Source organism: Balaenoptera ricei, chromosome 10 (genome assembly GCF_028023285.1).
Source record: "Balaenoptera ricei isolate mBalRic1 chromosome 10, mBalRic1.hap2, whole genome shotgun sequence".
NCBI classification, from domain to species: Eukaryota; Metazoa; Chordata; class Mammalia; order Artiodactyla; family Balaenopteridae; genus Balaenoptera; species Balaenoptera ricei.
Genome location: NC_082648.1, coordinates 53,335,727 through 53,363,079, shown reverse-complemented (window position 1 = coordinate 53,363,079; position 27,353 = coordinate 53,335,727). Strand labels below are relative to the sequence as shown.

The following is a 27,353-nucleotide window of genomic DNA, read 5'->3' as shown; positions in this document are numbered from 1 at the left end:
AGAAGCCCGTGCACCACAACGAAGAGTAGCCCCTGCTGGCCACAACTAGAGAAAATCTGCATGCAGCAATGAAGACCCAATGCAGCCATAAATAAATAAGTAAACAAACAAACAAATAAATTAAAATTAAAATGGTTGACCCCATAGTTCAAGACTGGAGGTAGGGAGAGGATGGTTGATTTTCATTATAAGCTAGTTTGTTCTATTTCATTTTTTAATTATGTGCATAAACTACTTTGATAATAGTTGGTTTTTTGTTTTTTTCTTTTAAGTTACAAGACTAAATTTTGGAAAAGAGAGTCTACAAGAGAACTTCCGGAATAATTTTTTCCCCTACCATCTTCATAGCTATACCACACTTTTTGGAGGGGAGGAAGGCAGATTTACCTCCTTTGCCAATATTTTTTCCTGAATATACTAATATCCTTCACATGTTAACCACCCATCAACAGCTTCAACCAGTTCAACAACATTCCCTCCACGTCAGCTCTAGGTGAAGAGATGTACCAAGTGCTAGGGATCCAATGATCATCGGAACGAGAGCAATCCCACTCAGCTGTAAGCTCTTGCACTGACGAAGGGAACTACGGGCCAGACACAGAAGGGATTCAGAGGAGGGAGTGATCAGCTTTGATGGGGGTCAAAATCAACCTCCAGAGAAAGGGGTGAGCTGAAGACCATGCAGTGTGGAGATGACAGAAAGAACGGTGAGGAGTCCAGTGGCTGGGTGGGTCCATTACCTACGGAATGGGTGGGCTGGGGGCGAGCAAGCAAGGACACTGGAAGGACGAGGGGCAGCGAGAGAGCAGCTGTCTGTCAGCAGAGGAGTTTCCTCTGCTAACAAGGACTCAGGCGTGGAGGTGAAGGCCCCTGGACTTGGGCAGTGAGGACTTGCAGAGAGGTACTGAAGGCCCCAGTGACTGCAGAGAGGTACTGAAGGCCCCAGTGACTGTGTGGGAGTGACCCAGAACCAAGCACAGGAGAGTCCCGAGGAACGAGAGAGGGCGAGGTCTAGCAGGCGGCCTGACCTCGGGGAAGAGGAGGGCCTTCTGTACCAAGAATGAAAAGAAGGAGTCTGGAATCAGCAGTGTGGAGCCAAGCAGGGCCTTTCCTGCTTCCCAGTCCGGGAGAGTGCACGGCTTCCTCTAGAGAAGGCCACAGAGGATCACACGGAGGATGTGTTATCCTTGGAGATGAAAGGAGATGGCAGAGACAGAAAGTTCTGGACGAACAGCCTAAGAGGGTCACAAGGCTGGGGCATTTACTTACAGTGCAGCTACCACCAGTTTTCCACAGGGCCCAGTAGAAGAGGACGGGAAAGGGGCAGAGCAGAGAGCCACGCTGGGAGGACGGGATCCTACCTTCTGGCGGGGATGAAACTCACGGGTCACGTGGACGTGCCGTAACCCAGGTGAAGAGCTTTCGTTCTACAGGGATGGGTGCTCAGGCAGGCGGGTCCTGCAGCAGCGCAGGTGGTGTTACTTAGGCCTGGTCTGTTCTCCCGCCTCATCCTGGGTGCAGCTGAGCGTCAGAGGCGGGATGTCAGTGAGGGGGTGTGGAGGCAGCGGCCGCACCCCCAGCTTCACCAAACACTGCTCACAGCACAGTCCTCTAAAGAGTTCCAATTTCAACGGTCAGCTACTCGTACAAATTCCCACAATCAGAAAACGCAACCTTTTGCATTAACATGGATTATTTTTTCTACTGTGGAACCAAACCTCAAACTTGTGCTAGTAGCCACTGCAGCAAGTGGCATGAAGGGGGGAAAACACACACCTCAGGAACATTCCCTCACGCCGTCCACTCACATACACCCTTTCTACCGGCTTACTCTCCCCTGCCCTTTGGCCTCTGTCAACATCTGTTTCTACAGTGTAAGTGTGGCTCTCAAAAACAAACCCGTCTATTTCTTTCTGATAAAAACAGCACTGGCCTCTTGGGGTTGGGGAGGAGAAGCGTGATCTAAGATTAACGCTGTTATTCTTCCCCTTCTCTGGGGCAGGTATCAGGGCCTGGAGTACTCCAGAAGTACCTGCGAAGTCAAGAAACCTATTAAATGTGAACCTGCAGCCCTCTGAAAAAGAGACGGAAGGGAGGGAAACTACAGGCCAGTTAGGAAGAAATACCATGGAAAGACCGCATAAAGCAAATGAAAGATTAGCTCATGGTAAATGCACAATAGCCTCAGACATTCTCGTACAAACTACAGCTAAGTAGTATTTAGTATTTACCGTATTAGTTCATTCAACAAATATGTATTCTGGGCCTACTGTGTGAGAGGCACAAGTTAGGTGCTTGGGCTAAGACACAACTATTTGGTATGACACAGGCATGACACCCACGAGGATTCAGGCTCTTTGGAGGGAAAAGCCAGGCTGGTTGTTAGCTGTGTTCTTCCCACACTACCCACCCACGCCCAAATAACAAAGGTCTTCAAAAAACAAAAACAGAAAACTCTGAGGCCGTTGTCATTTTTTTTTTATAGCACAAGCTCTTGCATTGCATTCCATTGTTTTTACAGAGCAAATCTCTCAAAAGCTGCACGGCATTACATTTCTTAATAGTAGCCGCAGCTGCTGCGTGTCTCTTTATTTGACTGGGCAATTCACCCATGATAGGCTGTTTGAAAACCTACTTGAGAGGAGGGCTGCGGGGGGGATCAGGAGCCCAGGCCAGAACTGCCACCACCTCCTCTACTCTCTACGTCCCAGTTTGGGATTCTGAGAGGAGTTTAAAGCTCTCTTGCAGGGGGCCCGCCAATGAGTCAGCAGGGAATCTTCAGGGATGGCAAACATGTCTCTGTCTCTCTGTCACTCACTCACTCACTCACTCCTCCATTCCTTCCACAAACATGTGTGGGGCACTGAGCTTCCACTCTGAGCCTGGCCCTGCCCTAAGCACTTGGGTTGCAGGCATGAGGAGGTTATAAGATAGATGTTGTTCCCAGGCACACAGGGAGGGGAAGGGCTTTCAAGGCAGAGGACATGGCAAGTGCAGAGGATGGGGGGAGGCTGGTAGGGCCACAGGAAGCGAAGTTTAGGAAAACAAGACGCTGTGGGCAGGGTTGAGGGTGTGTTTTTCTTGGACCAGTCCTGCACCCTCCACTGGCCCTCTCCATTCATGGTCCGTCCCAGCTGCCAGGTACAAGCTTGGTTCCAAGCAGAACCCTGCCTGGTGTTTGCAAGGGCTTGCTGTGGCCCAGCTGCCCATGAGGACCACAGGGGACTGGGTGGCAGGTTGGGGGTACCATGGAGGGGCTTCGCCCTGTCATGAGCTGTACTTTTGGCCAAAATGTAATTCTGCTGTTTTGCAGCAGAATTACCTAACAATGTGGGTGGGGCCAGTCTCATCCTCACGGGGTAAAAATGGAAGAGAGTGACATGTGCCTGGATAGTTGTAAGTGGCCCATTCTCTTAGTTTTAGGCAGACTTTTTCAGTCAGTGAAAAAAAAAAAGTCTTTCTATACAGAGAGGCAAGAAACATGCCATTAAAAGCTCAGCATTTTTCTAGTTTTAGAAAAATGTCAAGGAGTAGTGGGCAGGGGTGAGGGTGTGTTTATCTTGGACCAGTCCTGCACCCCTGCTGGACTTTTCCATTCGTGGTTCATCCCAGCTGCCAGGTGCAGGCTTGGTTCCAGGCATAATCCTGCCCCGTGTTCACCATGGTTCTACCCTGTGGTGGAAGAAAAGGAAAGCCCAGAAGTGCCCGATGTCTTGGACATGTTACCCTGTGATTTGGTCCATCTTGTGCTTTACGGCAAACCAACTTGGAAAAGAAAAATCTCCATGTTCCAAACAAGATGAGTCAATGTCTGATACTGCAAGGGCCAGTCTCTATAAACAGAAACTAAATCCATAGACACGTGGAAAAAGCTACCACAAACTCAGCACTATTCAGGGCAACAGATGAAAAGGTCAGGATCTCCACACAGGGCTCTAGAGTCTCTGTGGAAATTCAGATCAAGGCTGGAGGAATGCGTGTGAAAGGTTAAAGACCTGGCAGCATCTGGAGACAGCGATGATGCTAATGACCGGGCAAGAGGAGCGAGGAGGGAAGTGACTGATGTTGCAAAGTTAAGTGTATATTTCAACAACCAGAATACAGAGAAAAATCAATTCTACACCAACGTTTCTAAAAAAAGAGGACACAAAGCAGACTTGACAGATCATCTCAAATGTCTTCAGATGGTGTGAGCCTCAAATGAAAGTACAGTTTGAAATCTTCAGGAGAGGGGAAAGCAAAAGGCTGAACTTTGTCAAGAACAAACAGAACTTTTCAGGTTATTATTACCTTCGAGGCAGATCACGAAATAAAGCAAGACTAGGAAAGTTCTGGAGCAGATGACAGGATGAGTCATGTGGATAAAGAGCTGGAAACCTTAAAAAGCCATTCAAACACCTTGAAGACAGGCTGGAAAGAGCCATTTCTTCTTCTCAAAGCAAACTCTGTTCCTTGAACTAAAAGTTCACCATCACAGGGTGAGGGTGCGGGAGGATATTCTCATCTCAAGACAGGAGGCTACAGACCTGAGACAACTCAACAGCGATTAAACTCGAGCTTCTAAAGTGGATCCTCGTGCACCTGATGAGCCAGGTGGCACACCTGCTCCCATCCCTGGGCACCGGCTGCTACTCCTTTTGAGACAGGAAGGTCTCAAACCCTTCCTTCTCAGATTCTCTCTTTGGATGCCAAACCTTTTGCTTCCTCCATTGCCAAATCCAAAGTTTTCAATGGAGGGACTTCTCTGGTGGTCCAGCGGTAAAGAATCTGCCTTCCATTGCAGGGGACTCGGGTTCAAGCCCTGGTCAGGGAACTAAGATCCCACATGCCTCGGGGCAACTAGGCCCGCGTGCCACAACTACTGAGCTCGTGCGCCTCAACGAGAGCCCACATGCCGCAAACTACAGAGCCCACGCACCCCGGAGCCCACACGCCACAACTGGAAACCCACACGCCACAGCTAGAGGCCCACGCGCCGCAACAAACAGATCCCGCGTGCCTCAATGAAGACCCCGCACCACAACTAAGACCTGACGCAGCCAAAAGTAAATAAATAAATAAATTTAAAAATAATAATAACAAAGTTTTCAATGCATCCAAAGGTGGCATTTATGGGAAGAGGACTTCCTCTTCCTCTCCCTCCTCCAGAAAGCATGGATAACCCCTGTCCACCGCCTGCCACCCTCCACAAGCACAAGCTGGCTTTCCATCAAGGGGCTCTTGTCCTTATCCTTCTAGTGGTTAGGGACACCCCCATGCAGAATGTGGAAGTCTGCTCCCTTCTGGAGGATGGGGGAGGGAGGCGGGGTCACTGAGCTACCACATGACCCCACTGGTCAAACTTCTGACACACGGGGCTTTGAGTCATTTTGCATCTTTTTCTTCTGATGTATTATTGAGTTATTTACACTGAGTCAAAAAACAAAACAAAACAAATCTCTTTTACATAGTGGTTATGCTTTTGCCCGATTGCAATGCGATATAAAGTTTACACAGTATTTGGTGAAAGGAGATAGTTTAAATTATTCTCATTATTATACATTCTAAAAAATATAAGCAGCAAAATTGAATCTGGTGAGCCAGGCCATTATTCCCTAATGATTTGTTGTTCTCCACGAGCAGTTCAGCCACCGGGGACCTTTGAAATAGCAAAGCGCTGCTCTTCCTGTCAATGGCTCTACAGGCCACAGGAGTAAGAGAAAGGTCAAAAGTTCCCTGTTGGCCTCTGTAAACTTTAGTTGCTTTAAAAAAAATCTACTCGAATAATGTAGGAGTCAAACCTAACAATGATATTCAACTACACCACGTAAAAATCTCAGTGACTAATGCTCTCCATACCTTTTGCTGTATGCATTCAAAAGGATTTCCCTTGAAAGGAAATGTCAAAATCAAAGGATGTCTTGTTGAACGGTGAGCAAGCCCTGGGTGGGGTTGTCAGCGTGAAGACGTATTCTGGTACTAGAGGCATTTATACACGTTCAGCAATTTTGTATATGCAAAATGTCATCTACTTTTAGTCAGGATATATATTTTTTTAAGCTTCCAATTTAGGAAGATGTTTGGTCATAGAAGCAAGAGCATTTGCAATGAGATATGTGTCAGAGTGTACCATATGGAACACTTCAAACAACAATAAAAAACCAAGTTTCCTTCTAACTTCCGGTTAAAAGATGTACTTTGGTAAATTACATTTGCTACTATAAAAATGTGTTCTGTTTCAAGAGAAGCTTTGGCAATAGCCTGGGATGGACAAAGGGCAGGTCCATCTGTGACCAAGAAACAGTCCTATAATTTAATAAACTGAGGCAGGTTCAATCACACCACCATTTGCCCTGCTGAGTTGTTCATTCCGCTTTGAAAACTTCGTGAAGATGAAGACATTCAGGGCTAAATGGGAAGGATCCCTGCTGGCCTGACCCTAAATGGGGATAATGGTGTTGGCAGGTGGGCCCACATGCCCTGCTAGACAGATGTCAGCTTGGCAGCCTGTCACCCTGACTGGGAAGGATAACTCTCTGATTGCATGATGAACCAGATCTGCACTTTCCCTGGGTTGTAACTGGATATCTCCACACATGCTTCAAGAACCAGCGATGGTCTCTAGGTAGCCCTTTAACAGATCACAGAAGTTTCTGCTGCTGACTGCCCACTGGCCTTGAAAATTTCCTACATGAAATGTCTACAAAATATCATGGACTAAGAGTTTCAAGAGAATTATTCCTGGTCCTGTGTAGCTATGCAATTAATATTTGGGTACCTAGTAAATAAAACCAGGACACCTATTTGTTTTTAGCCATCTAGAAAGTTAATTTGCAAAGCAGTTACTTGATTTTAGCAAACATTCTGTAAATAAATTGAATAAATTTGCTAGCTATAATAAAAGACTTAGATTCAATGTGACTTTTTAATGTCTGTCATTTTGAGCAATTAGAGTGAATAACAGATGTTTGGTCTTTAAAATTTTTAAATGATAAAAACCTTTTAGCGGAAACAGACTCAGAAAGAACAAACTAGTGGTTATCAGTGGGGTGAGGGAAGGGGGTAGGGTAAGAGAGGGATAGGGAACTAAGAGGTACAAGCTATTATGTATAAAATAAATAAGTTACAAGGATATATTATAAAACACAGGAAATATAGCCAATATTTTATAATAACTATAAATGGAGTATAACCTTTAAAAGTTGTGAGTCACTATGTTGTACACCTGTAACTTAGATAATATTTTACATCAACTATATCTGTTAAAAACAATAAATTAAAAAAACAATAAATTAAAAAAAACAAATACCTTTTAGCAACATTATAAGCATTGGAAAGTGAAGGGAAAAAAGAGGCATCCTTAATTCCAACACTATAACATAGTGATTATTTATTCATCTTAAGATGCATACTTTACTTAATTTTATATTATATATTATATAAATTATACTCATGTTATACATATAACTATATTCTGATTTTTCATTTATTTTCTATATTTCTAGTTTTCATGTTTTCTAATATAGTATTCCACTGAGTTAGCAGAATTTGTTTAATATGGTCTGCTTATTATTTTTGCTAGAGTTTTAGCAATTTATTTTAATAAACTATAAATCACCTCTCAATGTTAAGTGTTAAAAAGTTAAAGATAACTTTTATTTCAAGAAGAATTCCAGAAGAATAAATTAACATATAAAAAATAGTTAAGAAGGGCAGAAATATGTAAATTAGTACTCTGCACATATAAGTAGTTTTCAAATACAACTGCTATGGAAGGCTGTCATTTCTTTTCAAAAGTGTTACTACACCAACAAATAATCTATACACACTTAAGCGGTAACAATGAATGCTAAAGAAATACTGGCACCACTAAACACTGTACATGAATTGTCACATTTAATCTTCATAATCATCTATGCCTCCGTACTATTATTATTCCCACTTTACAGATAAGGAAAAGTGAGGCTGAAAGAGGCTAAGTAACTTGAACGAGGTCATAGAGCTAAGATGGGAACTCAAGCATCCTCAACCAAAGCCAACATTTAGTCAAGATGCTGTAAACTGTACTGGTCCCCCAAAGAAAACATAACTGCCAAAAACCTAATCTATTACCATAAGATATCAATTGATTTTTAAGTTCTTTTTCCTTGAAAATGATTGTTACCATACAAATGATTCTGATACCCTTTTCCATCCCCATCATAGAGTGATATTATTCTGTATACGTATCATTAAAGATCCATAAATGGTTTACTGTAATGTATCAATGATCCGTAATATCCCATGCAAGAACCTTGGTATATTCCAGCCCAGTTCACACACCATTGTGTCTACTCCAGAAAAATCACTAGCTATAATCTCAAGAGCTCAATGCCATTGAATTTCAACTAAGGTAAGGTGTGGCCCTGACAGCTTCCAGAAAGTCACTGTGACAGTTTTGAAGGTGGTAGCATCACTGTTGGCTAATTTCCTACAACACTGTTACACAATCAGCACCAAAAAAATGAGGAATGAGAAAAAGATGACTTCCCAAAATACACAGTCCATGTTCTTTTGGGTTATGGGCATTAAAAAAGTGTTGACAGCTGTGTGCTGCTCTGGAGTGACCCCCTTCTCCTCCTCCACCCCTCCCAAATCTGGTTATGTTTTTGAGAGGAACCCTAGCAAAGTGACGAGCATGCAGATAAAGGATGTCAGCCTGGTGAGAGACCCGGACAGCATCGCCTACTCATCCATTCACACATCAGTACATTTTCAAGGTACACCTAGAGTGTGTCAGGAGCCAGGGAGCCAAAAAGAAAATAAAATAGCTCTTATCCTTGTAAAGCTCACAGTTCTCTGGGGGAGTCAGAGAAAATAATGGCGGTATAATAAAATATGTGGTTTAATATAAGTAATGGGAGGTGCTGTCAGATCACAGAGGGTGGAGGGGAAAGTGAGGAGCTGAGATTCCTACACCCACACTCCACGAGGTCTAGGCTCTTAGGATCAGCGCTGGAGCCCCTGGGACCCTCCTGGGAGGGAGAGGCGCCAAGGGAGTGTCATACCGATCTGGAGCAAACCATCAAGGCCTATTCCCTGATGAGAATCTCTAGTTACCTCAAACCAAACCATCTGCCTTGGCAGTGGAGAGGGGTTGTGTTGAACAAAGATTTGGGTAAGTAAATAACGTTCACTCGCAGTTGGTGACTACTTTTTAAGAAGAAGGGGGAAACTCACTGTCTATTTAGTGGCCAATTCTATTTAAGAGAGACTGATGCCGGTATTTTAAAAGAATTCCCATGAACTGGCTTCCCCCTAAACCAGTGATCCTAAAACTGTGGCCAGTACAGATCTACTAATTATTTACCACCAGCCCCCAAAGAAATAAGCAAGCAAATTAGAGTAAACGTTTAGAAACTTGATGTATTTGTTGGATCTCATTAAAAAAAAAAAAAAAAAAATAGGGCTTTGCATGTGTTCTGTTTGTGTTTATTTCATTTTTGTAATAAATTCATTTTATTATATTTTATGAAAGCACTGGTTCATGACGGATAAGAAAAAAAAGTCTTTCAGCACAAATAGTTTGAAAGGCACAGCTCCACATAACTTTGAGTGCTTAAGTACACAGAAATGCATCTTCCCTTTTAAAAAAGAACAAGGAATGTAAAATAACAATGAAGTTTTTTAAAAAGTGTGTAGCCTTCAGGATAAGATCCTCACCCAAGTTTTTAAGAACTGCTGTTTATTTGTTTTATCTTTTTCAAGCACTGGGCCCCGACACGTTAATTGCATGGGCTCATTCAATCCTCAGAGCAACCCAGCAAGGTAAGAATTATTATTTCACCAATGAGTAAATTGAGCCTTAAGAAAGCCACGTCACAAGCCAGTGACCTATGGCTAGGAGGGGGCAGAGCAGCAAGGTGAACCTATCCAATTACAAAGCCAAACCTGATACCGTCCAATAGAACTCAAAATCTACTCAGTTACGAATAAAATGGTGTAATGTCTAATCTCTTAGGCAATCAGGGTACTCCCTATCACCTCACCTGTTCCTAGAGATGTGAGAGAACTAACCAGAAAACTCAATTGCCATACAGCTTCAGAGATCAAAAGTCGACAGTTTATCCTTTTAGGATAAAATTATAAACAAAAAGAATAGAAAATTATAATGTTTATTTATTTATTTATTTTCTTGGCCAAGCCGGCTTGCAGGATCTTAGTTCTCGACCAGGGATTGAACCCGGGCCCCTGCGGTGGAAGCTTGGAGTTCTAACCACTGGACAACCAGGGAATTCCCTATAATGTTCATGTAGATTTGGATAAACTAAATAATGAACAACTACAACCCTGACAGCAAGAATTTATCTCTGATTCTAAAAAAAGAGACACCAACATACGCTCAACTACCTGTGCCCAGGGGTTGGCAAACCACAACCCACGGGCCAAATCCAGCACACAGGCTGTTTTTATAAATAGAGCTTTATTGGAATACAGCCATTCCGTTAATTAAAGTATTGTGAATGGCTGGTCTTGGCTAAAATGGCAGAGTAGAGTAGTTGTGACAGAGACTATAAAACCTACAAAGCCTAAAATGTTTACTTCCTGGCTTTTAACAGAAAACGTCTGTCAACCCCTGTGCCAATAAGACAGGCAACAGCACAGAGCTCAAATCAATAATGTAAGCCTCCATCTCATGTTATGCATTAGGATCAAGAGTCTGATATATCAAAACTTCTCCAACATTGTAGAGAGCTGACTTGCATTCTGGATATTTTTCCCTTGTCAACTTTTTAAAGGAGAGTGTACCCACTAGCTAATTCTCCCAAATAAGGATGGTGGAAAGACAAAGGGTTTTAAGAGACCCCCAACATAAAGAGGTTCTATCATCAACTGGGTAATAGCAGTGTATAAGAACTACCACTGACTCCAGACACACATTTTTAGCACGTTCCACATATTTGTGAGGATTTCAGGTAATCCTCCCAACAACCCCATGAAGGTGCGGCCACTGAGACCCAGCGAGGTTCAGAACCTGATTAGAACAACAGTGACTAAGCTAAGTGAGTGCCTGACCTAGAGTTTGGTCTCAACATAATCTACAACTCTAGGACTTCTCTGGTGGCACAGTGGTTAAGAATCCGCCTGCCAATGCAGGGCACATGGGTTCAAGCCCTGGTCCGGGAAGATCCCACATGCCGTGGATCAACTAAGCCTGTGCGCCACAACTGCTGAGCCTGTGCTCTAGAGCTCACGAGCCACAACTACTGAGCCCGTGGAGCCACAACTACTGAGCCCGCATGCCTAGAGCCCATGCTCCGCAACAAGAGAAGCCACCACAGTGAGAAGCCCACACACCACAACGAAGAGTAGCCCCCACTCGCCGCAACCAGAGAAAGCCTGTGCACAGCAAAGAAGACCCAAAACAGCCAAAAATAAATAAATAATAATATATTTTAAAAACATAATCTACAACTCCAAAGTTCACCCTCAGAATCACTTCTCTATAGTGTCGCTAAGATAGCAATGCCCAAGTTAACCTAAATTAATCTAAATTCACCTCAAAATGTAAAGTAACCAGATATGCCCACATTTTATGAAATGAGAATTTGTTAATATTTTAGACAATCAAAATGAAGAGATATTTGTAACCCTGCTATCGCCTTTGAAAACAAATGCTTTACCCACTGACAATTTTATTTACTTAAATGAATCCATGTTTCTGTTTTAACAAAAGACAGGAAAAAAATGTGACTGAGACACATCTTAATTACAGGCTTTTCTGGTTCTAATATGAACTGTATCTTCCTATTAGATTATACTTTCCAGAAGAACGATGCGCATTTAAATCCTTCTGAAGGGAAAAATACCTTTTAGTGGGTTTATGTTTGCAAAGAAATAAGAAAGCACAGGCAGAGAGTCAAGTTTTCCCAAAATACATACACACACACCCCAAATAAGTACAGCTTACAAAACTAAATAGGCATTTACATCCATTATTTTCATTTTCAATATTACTGCTAATTTAGGAGGAGTTGTTCAATTCCAGTCTGGTTCATATAAAAAAACGTTCATTAATAATTTCCAAACAGATATGGATGCAGTCAAACAAATTGATATAAACTATCATGAGAAAATAAATTGCACTTAATCCTAAAAAGTTAAAATACTCCAGTTGGTCATCTACTTTTGCATAAATGATAAATGAACTGAATCCCGTGTGTCTTCAAAGTCAATTTTGACATACATCATTCTGTTTGTCACAGAATTTTAGTCAGAAATACATGTCCCATAGCATACAGACAACTGCTAAATGGCAAAAACATCTTGAATTTTGTAGTATTTAAAGATAATTCTTCTCCATCAAAGGGTTATATGCTTTTTGGAATTTGAGTTTCATAAACACTGTAATTTCACTGTTAAACATATTTACAGGGTCATAAATATTCAAATTATGTAATAAAGATAGTGCAAGCGGCTGATAAAATGTGATTAACATTCATTTACAGTAGCGTAGCAGGCTTTGCCAAATGCTACTTCCCATAACAGGCTATGAGGTTCTGATTGCATTAAGCTTCCTGATTATTCTTTTCTATCCTATGGTATTTCAACACTATTTCTGAGATTCCAAAAATCATCAACAAGTGGATTTTAACGTTTTTGAAGTTCACAAGGTCTCTGGTTCATATTAAGATTTTCCCTAAATGCCTATGTTTTCCGAGTTCATACTTCTGAATTTCTTGTATCCAAAAACAATAGCTACTTTCCAATTCTGCAATCTTTCTAGTTTAACTCTATAAAACTGAGACCTCTAACAAAGGATTCTTCAAGCTTTTCATGTAAATAAAGGCACTTTTTTTTTTTAAAAGCACATTTCTCTCGATTTTCTCTGGTATATTTATGATATATTCTGTCTCAGAGAGATACAATAAACACGATTATTATGTTTTAAACAGTAAACACTGCTGTCAGCACATTACTTTCATTAAGTGAATTCTATCGTTTGGTTTCATAAACAGCAGCTGGTAATTCTTGCTGAGTTTCATTACTTCTTCAGAGCGATCAGCAAGCCTTGGGATGCGACTATTTACAATTAAGAAACTTTGTATATTACAGAGACCTCTAAACTTGTAATCAACTACAGATTCAAATTATATCCTTTTATAGAATCATAGATCTTTGTATAACCAAATATACTCCTATTGTCCCACCAAAATACCTTCTAGGCTATTAAAAATGTGCCTATTCTTCCCTAAACTTGTAAACTTAGGGCCAGTCTAAAAGGATGTTGAGGCAGCTTTGTCATAGTCTTATTCGAGTTCTTTGAGTTCTAAAGTCTGAAAACAACTTTTGAAAAAATTTTACAGAATCTTGGCGCCAATCTGTACATAATATATGCCAATAAACATATTTCTGGTTCAACAACATACTATTTAGCACAGCGCAGTCTCCTCGTTTACATACCTTTCAGCACTCATAAGAATATAAAAATTCTCAGTCGGAAACAACTAACATTTTAACAGCTTTCACGCTGGTGACCTTCCTGCTAAGAAACTGAAATAAGAGAAAACATTTTAAAAATCTGATTTTTGAGGGTCCATACAATTATTTAATGAGCACTACTTACTCCATGCCAGGCACCACACCATGTGCTGAGGCAGAACCCATACGTGATAGATAATGGGTCACAGTCTATGGAGGACAGTTATTAACAAGTGGTCACGCAAATGATCAATTACAATTAGAGTGGGCTTAAAAATTTCCTTTTATTATAAAAGTAATTATCACAGTCACAGTAAAAGCTCATATTTGGGAGTACATGATGGGGCCAGGCATCATTCTAGTATTTCATACATATTCATTTAATCCTCAGTGTAACACATACATATAGAAAATTTGGAAGATACAGAAAGATTTTTAAGTTGTCCCATTTACTGAGAAATAATAATGGTAATATTCTGAGGTACATATATATTTTATTCACAGTAGATTTTTTTTCCCTACTTAATGAGACATCTTGAATAGTTTCCCTTGTCTTTTTTTATTTTTTATTTTTATAAATTTATTTATTTTATTTATTTTTCTTTTTGGCTGCATTGGGTCTTCGTGGCTGTGCACGGGCTTTCTCTAGTTGTGGCAAGCGGGGACTACTCTTCATTGCAGTGTGCAGGCTTCTCATTGCGGTGGCTTCTCTTGTTGAGGGGCACCAGCTCTAGGCGTGTGGGCTTCAGTAGTTGTGGTTTGCAGGCTCAGTAGTTGTGGCTCGCGGGCTCTAGAGCACAGGCTCAGTAGTTGTGGTGCACGAGCTTAGCTGCTCCGTGGCATGTGGGATCTTCCCAGACCAGGGATCGAACCTGTGTCCCCTGCATTGGCAGGCGGGTTCTTAACCACTGTGCCACCAGGGAAGCCCTCCCTTGTCTTTAAATACTTTTCAGAGTCATAATATTAGTGCTTGCATAACATTCCAATACTTATGCATACCATAATCAATTTATTTCTTGACTCTTGGATATTTATGTGGCTTCTACTTTTCATTAAAAAACCAAAACTGATTAGCATTCTTAGACCTAACTCCTGATATCTGATTATTTCCTTCAGATAGATTTCTAAAAGTAAGATTTGCAGGGTCCAATTATACTCCAGAAAGAGTGTATCAATTTACACTCCCTAGTGAGGAATTATGTTTATCATGCCACAACTTTGCTGCATCAAATATTATCCCCCCCAAAAAAATACATTTTCCGACTCAAAAGTAAAATCACATCTCATTTGTGTATGGTCAACCTGTGTAGCAAACATTCCTCAGCTCTGGTGACATGTTACATATTTTTTTTAAGTAGACAATTTAATCATATTAAATAGCATTAATATTCAGAAAACCTCACATGACAAACATTACACACATATTTTCCTAGAACTCAAGGAAAAGTCAGTAAAACTGGAGTTCCCTAATGTAAATATTTCCTGCCAGCAGTCAGGACATTAGGATATTTTCTCAGATTAAATTCACGTTGAGGCCTCTAAATGCCAAAATGGTAGAAGAAAAGAACTATGATTCAGCACACAGAATATACTCATTTAGAAACAGTGACTAAAATAAAATGAAGAGTGAAGCATTTACCGCGGAGAAATGACCATAACAAAAATGAGATATACAAGCAACTCCACCACGGAGAGAACACACAGAGTGCATAATGCATCATTCCCAAATGATTCATTACAACTTCTGGAAAAAAGTCAAAGTCATAACTGGAGATACCCTCACCCACACTGTATCTGGCCTTGAATTCTTTTCTGCTAATATCCCTCAAGAGCCCAGGAAGTTGCTAGAAAATGGATACAACAGATAACAGACTCCCTGCACAGCTGAACTTACTGGGGAAAAAAATTAAAAACAAGAGATGGGGAAAGATTTCTTCCCTGTATAAATGTGCTACTGGACTAAATTTGAAGAGGAGATATAAAAAGAGAAGAAAGAAAGAGAGAGAGAGAGAGGGAGGGAGGGAGGAAGGAAGAAAGAAAGAAAGCAAGCTGCTCATTGTTGGCTAAAGGTGGACTGCAGGACTGGAATTCTGGACAAGAGACATCTCACACGTACCCTGGATTGAGTAAGTTCAGCTAGTGCCCACGGCACCACCCCATCACCAAAGTGTTAGAAAATATGCATTCTTCAAGAAGGAAAATTCTAGGGAGGTCCAAAGAAAACTAACATTGACAACAAACAGACGCGTGGTTGTCAAGGGGGTTGGGGGGAGGGATGGATTGGGAGCTTGGGATAAGCAGGTACAAACTATTGTACACAGAATGGATAAACGACAAGGTCCTACTGTATAGCACAGGCAGCCATAGTCAATATCCTATGATAAGCCATGATGGAAAAGAATATATATATATGTATAACTGAATCACTGCTGTACAGTAGAAATTATTACAACATTGTAAATCAACTATACTTCAATAAAATAAATTTCTAAAGAATTGATAAGAATGTAGTTCCAACATTTCTACTATCTATATAATAGAAAAAGGCACTCATTATAATTCTATATATTTGTGAAAAAAAATTGATGTCATATAAAATTAAATGTTTTTAAAAGTGTCAAGGGCAGGTTTAACTTTTTTTCTCAATAAAAATAGACTAAATTTCTTTCTAATAATGCATCTTTCCATGACTTTGAAATAATAAACTTTTTAAAAATACTAAGATAACATTAATGATTATTATGAGACAATTAAAAAGACAAATGAGAAGATTAAGTTCCAAAGTAGGGACTTCCCTGGTGGTCCAGTGGTTAAGACTCTGCGCTCCCAATGCAGGGGGCCTGGGTTCCATCCCTGGTAGGGGAACTAAGATCCCACATACCACAACTAAGCCCGCACGCCACAACCAGAGAAGCCCACATGCTGCAATGAAGACCCAGCACAGCCAAAAAAAACAAAACACCAAAAAACAAAAAAAGCAAAGTAGCCTCCATTAGTTCCTCAAAAAATTAAAAATAGAAATTCCAAAAGAAATGAAATCCCTGTCTCAAGGAGATATCTACACCCCCATGTTCATTGCAGTATTATTCTCAACACATGCATACAACCTAAGTGTCCATGGATGGATAAATGGATGAAGAAAATGTGGTGTATATATACAAAGTGGAATATTACTCGGCCACAAAAAAGGGCAATTCTGCCATTTGCAACAATATGGATGAACCTTGAGGACACTATGTTAGGTGAAATAAGTCAGAGAAAGACAGATACCATATGATCTCATGCACATGTGAACTCTAAAAAAAAAAAAGTCAAACTTACAGAAACAGAGAATAGAATGGTGGTTGCCAGGGGCTGGGAGGTGGGGAAATGGAGAGATATTGGTCAAAGGGTACAAATTTCCATTTATAAGATGAATAAGTTCTGGGTATCTAATGTACAGCATGGTAACTAGTTAACATTACTGTATTACATACTTAAAAGTTAAGAGAGTAAATCTTAAATGTTCACACCACACACAAAAATTTGTAGCTATGTGAGGTGAAGGATGTGTTAACGAACCTTAATGTGGTAACCATTTCCCAATATATACATATATCAAATCATCATGTTGCATACCTTAAATGTACAAATGTTATATGTCAACTATATCTAATAAAGCTGGGGAAAAAATAGAGTAACCTTCATTAGCTGATATAATGAAATGGATATATATATATATATACATAAAATATAAAACTTAACACAGATAAACATCATGCTGTACATAGATTTTTAAAACCTTATTTGAAACAAGATGGGAGAAGCAAGTAAATTCACATCTGTTGCACACCTAACTCTGAGCCAAGGTTTTATAATGACTTTATAAGAGTCATCTAATTTCATCTTCCCAACAGTGCTCTGCGATGGACAGCATTATCCTTATTTTATAGACAAGAAAACTGAAGCTCAGAAAGGCAACATAATTTGCTAAAGGTCTTGTTATTAGAAAGTGATAGAACCAGAACTGAAACTTAGGTCAGATGGCTCCTGGTACTTCAATGTCTTCTATAGAATATGCAAATCAGGCATGACAAACGTTTATAGGGAAAATAACTAGGATGCTTTTCCATGGGACTATAATGTCAACTGCCTCATTTCTTCAGTCAGAACAAACACATACCTGCCCACTCCATAGAAGAGTTGTGAGCAACAGGCGTGACTGTGCATGTATGCGTGCTTGATAAACTGCAAAGCACCAGGTACCGTTTTACTGGCTCTGTAACTATTTTAAAGGAAGGAAAAGGACCAATGTGTAGAAGTTGCATATGGGGAAGCAAACTGATACTTGTAAAAGGAAGAACTTTCCTCCAATTACATCTGCCCAAACTTCCCTATGAAGGGTTGAGTTGCCTACCACCTTTCAAAGGGTTCAAGCACAAGCCCAATGACTGACTACTTGTCTGAGATTCTGGATGGGTAGGAAGAAGATGGATTAGACAACCTTAACGTCCGGTCCACTTCTCACGTTCTCCAATGCTAACAAAATCTTAACAGACTCTTTCCCAAAGGAAAGGAATACCTTTCCCCCTTTAGCACCTCTATCCCGATTATAGGGGGTTATTCTGAAATGCAAAAGACAAATGGCTGAAAGGGAGAGAAAGAACTTAAAATGATCACCTGCAGAAGTAAAAGTACAGGTAGTCATCTTTTCGCCTCACCTACTCAATATTTCTTGCCCCAGTAGCTGGCTTACTTCGTGATCTCTTGGATACATTTGAATCAGGAGCCTCCAAACTTTTTTAATGGTACACTCCATAAAGAAAAAAATGAGCATACTCTCAATGTGCTTCCATTTCTACATTTATACATTATGTGCATTCACTACTGTGCTAATATATATTGGGTATTGTATACAAAAACAAAAAAACACAAAGTCTAAAAGAAGACAAAAAAAATATATGACATTTTCTTCCAGGGCATCACTGTGTACCTTGTTTTCCCCTTTGTAAGCCTGATCACTCACATCTTTCTCCCAAGGGTCATCAAGTCCTCTTTTTTTGGTTCTTGTTTGTTTGTTTTTGTTGATTTTAATAAATTTATTTATTTATTTTTAATTCCTTTTTGGCTGCGTTGGGTCTTCGTTGCTGCGCGTGGGCTTTCTCTAGTTGCGGCAAGCGGGGGCTGCTCTTCTTTGCGGTGCACGGGCTTCTCATTGCGGTGGCTTCTCTTGTTGTGGAGCACAGGCTCTAGGCATGCAGGCTTCAGTAGTTGTGGCATGCAGGCTCAGTAGTTGTGGCTTGCAGGCTCTAGAGCCCAGGCTCAGTAGCTGTGGCGCACGGGCTTAGTTGCTCCATGGCATGTGGGATCTTCCCGGACCAGGGCTCGAACCCGTGTCCCCTGCATTGGCAGGCAGATTCTTAACCACTGCACCACCAGGGAAGCCCCATCAAGTCCTTTTGATTCCACCTCTCATATCTCCTTCATATTTCAACATTTCTACCCCCAAGGTCAAGGCCAGAACTGAGGCCTTCAATATGCCACAGTAGAATACAAGAAGACTTTTAAATTGGCCTCCCTCCACTCAGGGTTTTCCACCCTTACATCTGACCACATCACCCTCAATGGTTCCCTACTGTCCACAAAGTCTAAACTGCTTTAATAACCTAAGAACATAAAACATAATGATCATCATCTCACTAACTATGTCATCTCTCACAAAATAAACTTTCTTCAATTTTCTAATGTGGAAAATGGTACTAGTAGAATCTACTTCATGTGTTTCTTGTGAGATTCAAACAAAATAATGTGTGCAAAGTACGCTTACACTGCCAGGCACATAATACACACCTAATAGCTATAAGCTATTAACAGCATTACCTTCCTATTCTCATCTTGTTATTCTGCTCAAAGTATTTAAAACATTAAGCTAATGATTCCTAAAAAGAAAAAACACAGGATTTCCCTGGTGGCACAGTGGTTAAGAATCCACCTGCCAATGCAGAGGACACGGGTTCGAGCCCTGGTCTGGGAATATCCCACATGCAGCAGAGCAACTAAGCCCGTGCACCACAACTACTGAGCCTGCGCTCTAGAGCCTGCGAGCCACAACTACTGAAGCCCGCATGCCTAGAGCCTGTGCCCCGCAACAAGAGAAGCCACCACAGTGAGAAGCCTGCACACCGCAACAAAGAGTAGCCCCTGCTCGCCGCAACTAGAGAAAGCCCGCACGCAGCAAGGAAGACCCAACGTGGCCAAAAATAAATAAATTTATTTATTAAAAGAAAAAACACAGAATCCTTGGAGGAGACTTGCCTTTACCTGGAATGCCCTTCCTTTCCTGAAGAACTCCTACTCATCCATCAAAGCTATCTGAAACGTCTCTCCCATGAATCTGTATTAAACTCTCCCAGGCAGAACTAATTTCTTCCTGCATAATGTTCCCATAAATTTAAAACACCTCTAACATACTATACAGCAAATCTTTGTTTACTTCTCCATCTCTAAATCTAGGACACAATCCATAAAAAGACATGGGTGTGTTTCATTAGTTATTAATTCAATGAACACCACCTAAGCAACTACTATAAGGCAAAGCAGATGCCTTGACTAAAAAAAAATCTGCCCTTGGGGAGTCTACAGTTTGATAAAGGAGGTATTTAATAGCTGTTTGTTGAATGAATGAAGAATGAATGAATGATATTTAATTCCAGCATGACTGTAAAAGAATTTAAACCAGAGACCCAGAATCAAATGTTTCAATTATCTTAACAGATAATGGAGTCACATTATAAGCACATTTATTAGAATTTAACTACAAGTTCATATTTATTAGGAAGGGTCCAAGGGAGGGAAGGAAAATCTTATTTTCCCCAACATCCTTTCCGTCTTTCAACTAGACCTTAGCCTCAGGGAAGTGTGAGGCCCACAGTCTATAAGCAAAGAGAAACACAATATCTGCCTTCTGAGCTTTGATGGAAGCAGTTCTTGGTAACACGGTGACTTGGAGATTTTCAAGAATAATTCTGTTTAATTTTTCTCCTTATGGTTTGACTTGAGATCCTAACTTACAGTAAAAATTGTACTTGCCCTGTAACTACTGCTATAGCAATTTCATGAATTGTCAGTGGACCTAGGATTTTAAAACAATCAAAAACTCTCATGAAACATAATCAAATTTCTTATTTATAGAAAAAAATCCCTTCCTTACAATAACTTGAATTAACCATAACCCACAAAACAACATGCACTTCAGCTGCTCCAGAGTTAGGTGTCAATTCTCCTGACGGTCCTAAGAGTTGGCAGTGACGGTGGAAAATGGAAAGGTGCTACAGGAGGTCCTAAAAAGGGTACCTTGCCTGGTGCTCTTTCTCCTTAATTCAAAAGCACATGCAGATGTGCAGGGAAACTGAAGCTTTATTCCTCCAGGGCTCATCATGTTCCCACTTCAGTTTTCAATTTACTCAGGTGTGATGTGAACAGACTCTTTACAATTTGAGAAACTAACAAATTACTAAGATTGGGGGTGGGGGGATAGAACCAAAGTAAGAAGCTGGGGGCTGCATGCATTTTCTATACTCTTAGTTTAAAGTGCCATGATTTGATGTCCATTTACAGGAATTGAGAGCAATTGTAAGAAAGGTAAAGATTTTAGGGAAATTTGGGAGGAAAATTAGCATCAAAATTGGCTCATTTAAAGAAGTTACAAAATTGCTTTGATTTTTCCAGCAATGGTTCCCAAAGTGTGGTCTCTGATCCAAGTTCCCCTGGGAACTTGTTAGAAAGGCAAATTCTAGGGCTTGGGGCAGGGCCCAGCAAACTGCTTCCACAAGCCCTACAGGTGATTCTGATACAGGCAGTCCTAACACCACTCAAAAAGGAACAACACACACACACACACAAAAGGAACAACAGCAACAGATAACTGAAATCTTACGTAAATTTAGAGAACCAGCTAAAGAGCTACACCTTCTTTCCCAGGAGAAATCAAGACAGGTCACAGCCTCTTCACTGAGGAACCATGGTGGGGGGGGGGGGGGGCAGGGACGACGACTAAAGGAGCTGAGGCAGCAATTCTTATCCCCAAGACTAGGGCACTAAATTTCGCAAGAGTATTCCAATTTAGGACTTTAAAATTTTTTCTCCCCCCAAACGCCTTCTCTGCTGCATACAAAGAGGCAGCTCTGCCATGAGTTTTCTTACCAAGTAATCCACTAAGTTAATAAGGCAACACTTTAATGTTAGTACATAATCGCTGAACAACCAAAAAACGGACTTTTTATCTGAATTGATACAAACTCTGCTTATTAAGACAAAAACGACAATCATTCTTCCTGACTCTCTGGAAGTTTCAAGAGAGTTTGTGAAATGAAACTAAGCATTTAATCTTTTATAAGGCAGCGTCCTTATGTAGCTCTACAGAACTAGAACAGAGGTTTGAACCCCGGTGACTCCACCATTTAGTAGCTGTGTGATCTTGGGGAAACTATTTCAAGTTTCTAAGTGTTCAGTTTCGTTTTCCCCAACCGTAAGGTAACAACAATATAACCTCCCTCAAAAGGAACACACTATAGATGTTAGCTGCTACAACTGTAGGCGCTAACAGTAATAATTGCAGGCAACATTTATAATGTAACCAGGCATTTTGCATCAGGTCGCAAGCAAAAGTCTGGACCCAAGCTTTCTTCTGATTCATTAACAGGGGAGACTAGATCTTAGCTTAAAACAATCAAATGATAAAAGACTTTAAGGGCACAGTGAATACCTGTAGGGGAACACAGAGGAGAAATCAGACTGAAGTTATGAAAGACTTATAAACTGCTGACGAGGGACATTCAAGGAGTCTCTATCTTGGGTGTCTTTAGGAAGGGCGCTGCTCTCCTTAAAGAGAGGAAAGAAAGAGACATGCATACACACACTGTACAGATATATCCCATTTGGAAGCAAATGAGAGGAGTATGCCTTTGACAGCAGCTAGAATAACTATAGTTGTCTGCATTTGTCTGGCAGATTTATTTTTGGCAACCCTTAATGAACAAAGAGCACAGGTTAATGGTAGAGCAATCTACATCTACAGCTGCAATCATACACATGAAGAAGATAGAATTCATTATCTCTCAAGGTTCTCTAACAATGATGATGCAAGGAATTGTAACAAAGTGCCTCTGTAGCTAAATGTCCTAGGAAGCCTACCAACACAATTCTTTTAAGATTGGGTCCAGTATAGCTTCTGGTGATTGGCTAAATGTCTCCCATTGCTTTTCTAAAGAACCATTAAAATCCCCATTTTTAGTGTTTGCTTTGTAAAACTGAAGTCTGTTTAGTAATTTTAATCTCTCTGGAGATGAGTGAGTTTTAAATTATTTACGAAAAAAATCTGTTACTAATAAAGACAATAGCTTCAGGTACAGTAGTAAATAATAATCATTATTATTATAGCAGCTCGTTTTTATCGAGCCCTTACTACTTGCCAAGAGCAGTGCTAAACTCTTCACCGGTACAATTTCATTTAATCCTCAAACCAATCTTATAAAACAGACATTATCATCATACCCATTTTCAAATTAGAAAATTGAGTTCCAGAGGAACCATAATTTGAATTAGACTTATCCAAGATATTAACCTCTACACTGTGTTGCCCTTCTAAAGGAAGCACACTGATGATTAAAGTACATAGGTGGCCACTGGTAAATGTCACCACTGTTCCATTTGAAGGGCAATCTTGTCTCTAAATCAACAAAGAACAACAACTAACAGTAACAGCCATTAAAGGAATAAGGCAGCTCTCTATATACATCTATGGAATGGTGCCGACCAGCATTACTCAAAAGCAGGCCAGAGAACTGCTGGTTGCAGATCCACAATGAGATAAAGAGCTTGTGCCAGAACCTAAATCAGCACATCACTAAGCACTGTTTAGTTTAGCTGACATTTGTGTGTAGCAAGACTTTCTGGATAAAGGAAGCAGGGCCATGATTTACCTTATCTCCTCATGGACCGGTAATAAATAGTTCTGAGCAGCCCTGGTCTAGGAACCAGTTCTGAGCAGCATGGGTGCAGACAATTTATTGTTGAACAAAAAGCAAATCTACAGTAACTATTCTGCAAATGACCACATTTGTTCAGTTTATAAACAGATAAGTAGATAAATGTTATGAACACAAATACCAATGATGCCACTGGAAGGATATACTCCAAACTATTTGAGAATTGCCATTTTTTGCCTTACCAATTCTGTACTTTAGCCAAAAAAATTTTTATAACCATGAAAGTGAAATGAGCGGGATTTTTAAAAAAGATAAAATGTTTTCTTTTCCTATTCTTACTAAGTATTTTTAAAAATTAACTAAAGCCTATACTTTATTTGGATTTCCTTAGGTTTTTTTTTTTTTTAATTAATTTATTTATTTATTTTGGCTGCGCTGGGTCTTCGTTGCTGTGCGCGGGCTTTCTCTAGTTGCGGTGACCGGGGGCTACTCTTTGTTGCTGTGTGCAGGCTTCTCATTGTGGTGGTTTCTCTTGCGCATGGCCTTGTAGTTGTGGCACGCAGGCTCAGTAGTTGTGGCTCACGGGCTTAGTTGCTCCGCGGCAATGTGGGATCTTCCCAGACCAGGGCTTGAACCCATATCCCCTGCATTGGCAGGCGGATTCTTAACCACTGCGCCACCAGGGAAGTCCCTTAGTTTTTAACTAATGGCCGTTTCCTGTTCCAGGATCCCATCCAGGATTTAGTCCTCATGTCTCCTTAGGCTCCTCTTGGCTACTAAATCTTTTATAACCTAAAGTTTATTATTATTGCTTCCAGAGCCAGAGTTCATAAAAGTGGCAATACACTAACATTTCTTGAGCACTTCCTGTGTGCCAGACAGTTTGTTTGTTCAATACTCTGCTTGTCTTACCAATGCTCTGAGTGAAGTACTATTATTATCTCCATTTGACAGGCAAGGAAAATGAGGCAGGATGAGAGTAAGTAATTTGCCCACAGTTCAATAGCTGGAGAGTGGTGGAGCCAGGATTTGGAGGACCCCAGGCCAGCAGTCTGATTCCTGAGGCCATGCTACAAACTCCTATGCTACACAAAACACATATAAATTTATACGAGTATGCTTATTTCAGAGTGTTACCTGGTACCTGAAAATGGGATGTGACATTATGAGAATGTCAGAAACTGCTAAAAGATGACCGACCACAAACACAATAAAACTCATTTTTATTGTGTTGACAGTGCACAGTGCTTTCTGTACATTATTTCACAATTTAATTCCAAGACCGATGGAGGAAATGAGATACCCAATAGAAAAGAGACTAAAACATTAACCTGAGTGTAAGAAGTAGAGTTCCCAGTTTCAAACAAGAGATATTTATTTGTATGTTAGGTATTTGGAGAAAAACACGTATAATTTAAACTCTATAAAAATACAGTCTGGGGGACTTCCCTGGTGGCGCAGGGGGCTAAGACTCAGCGCTACCAAGGCAGGAGGCCCGGGTTCGATCCCTGGCCAGGGAATTAGATCCCACATGAATGCTGCAACTAAGAGTTTGCATGCCACAACTAAGGGGCCCACATGAGGCAACTAAGACCCGGCACAACAAAATAAATATATAAATATTTAAAAAAAAAATACAGTCTGGAAATCTTTCAAACATACACTTTTGGTGACACATTTGAGAGTTTCCATAAACATTTTTAATGTAATTGCAATGGAAGGTCAATTAAAAATGGAGTGGCCATTTGAAAAGGCATTCATTACCTCTCTCTCTTTTTGTAGTAGTGCATTCAGAAAACTCTTTCTAAGGGACATGAAATCTAACAAATTCTCTTGTCTAATTTCTCAGAATTTACCAGCTTTCTGTGCCATGTTTTTTACCAGGGAATGCATCCACTGTTGTAATGATGAAAAGAAAGGTGAAAACTGAGCACAGCAAAGAAATGAGAGCAAATTATTCGAGTCAGGGGTCAGCCCAGAAAACATTCCTCCACGTTCTAGGGCTGCTCAACCAGTCTTCTAAAGAGCTGCTCTACCTGTCCTTATCTCTCTGTCCCCTAAAGACAGGGAGCAGGCAGCTCCCTGAAGCAATGGCCACACCTTTGGCTCTGAGTTCCAGAATTTCTGCTGGTGCTTGGGGGTTATAGTTTGACTGAACTGTCCTACAAGTGTAGCCCATCAATATGAGCACAAGGAAAAGCCATTAAGGATCCTCAAGGAGAACTTCTGTTCACTGGCCATTGACAAGACATCAAAATATGCCACACCGACGTGACATACGGAAAACGAGACGAGCAGAATGACTTCTTCCTACTCTCTCTTCTTTGGTAAATAACATTTGGAGGCTTAATTCTATTTTTCAAACATGCTACTTTCACAGCCAGACTAAAATTTGGACATCCTCAGAAGTGAAAAGTGCCTGACTTAAATAAGATTAGCAGACACCTATTGTTCTATCTTAACTGCTGGAGGTCTGAGGGAGGGAGCTGTTTTGGTAAGCCGCACCTTCAGAATAATAAAAGCTAAGGGCCAAAGTCCAGAGGTCTTCCACAGACCAGTAGATAAGGAGTTAGAAGTGACAGCGCAGAAACTGGGACATCAAGCACTTTAAGAACTGCTGGGGGCTTCTCTGGTGGTGCAGTGGCTGAGAATCTGCCTGCCAATGCAGGGGACACGGGTTCGAGCCCTGGTCTGGGAAGATCCCACATGCCGCGGAGCAACTGGGCCCGTGAGCCACAACTACTGAGCCTGCGCATCTGGAGCCTGTGCTCCGCAACAACAGAGGCAGCGATAATGAGAGGCCCGCGCACCGCGATGAAGAGTGGCCCCCGCTTGAAGAGTGGCCCCCGCTTGCCGCAACTAGGGAAAGACCCAACACAGCCATAAACAAACAAACAAACAAACAAACAAACCTAAAGTTAAAAAAAAAAAAACACGGCTGGAACCTTTGTAAACGCTCCTTATGCTGCATTGGCTATTCTGCTGTGACGCCAAGGCTAGAGGGTGCTACTTCTTCTAGGAGGTCACTGCAGCCAGCTTTGGAGTAGACTTCCAAGGGATAAAATGGCAGAAACAGCGCCACAAGAAAAGGAAAGTCCAAACTCCAAGAAGGAAAGACAGAACTCTAGATGATTAGCAACAGAAGCAAGACTCCAGATTTCCCAACAGCATCTCAGATTATTCAGAAATGTGTGGATGTTTTCACGCTCTGCCCATATCAAAGCCTTTCGCTGATCCTCACTACACATTTTCATCCCTAAAATCCATATATCCTGGATTTTTCCATGCGTAGACATAAACCTATATATGAAGAACTTAAAAGTGTTAGGGTAATATTATTTGCTCTCATCTATGTGTATCCTCTTCAGTGTATGGATCTTGGGTTATAAACATCATTCTAGAGGGCAGGGACTAAAAACCACAGACTTATTCTTCCCAGTATCTTGAACTGTATATACTTTTAGGTTCTCTTGCTAAAACAGAACTTCATATTGGATAAATTAAAAATAATTTTATGAAAGTTACTAAGAGAGTAGATTTTAAAAGTTTTCATCACAAGAAAAAAAATTCTAACGGTGTGGTGACGAATGTTAACTAGACTTATTGTGGTGATCATCTGGCAATACTTACAACTATCGAATCATTGTTGTACACCTGAAACTAATATACTACTATAACATTATTATGACATATAATGTTATAATATATGTCAATTATATCTCAATAAAACAATGTAATATACTGATGGGCTCCAAAAAAAACCAAAAACAAACTACTGAATATTAGACTTCTGTTTCCTACAGTATAGTAAATTTAAATATAGTAAATTTAAATATTTTGGATCATCTTTCTCTGAACATCAAAACCATTTCCTTTCAAATTCCTTTAAATTCATTATCATTTTGGTCTTAACTCATACTTATTATATATGTCAGTAGTTCTGACATA

General features: G+C 40.6%; 1 protein-coding gene across 2 annotated transcripts in view; it reads right to left on the bottom strand.

Moving 5' to 3' along the window:
• SRGAP1 (SLIT-ROBO Rho GTPase activating protein 1) overlaps positions 1–27,353 on the bottom strand; it is a 274,898-nt gene that overhangs the window by 233,191 nt on the left and 14,354 nt on the right. The gene's annotated exons all lie outside the window — the stretch shown is intronic.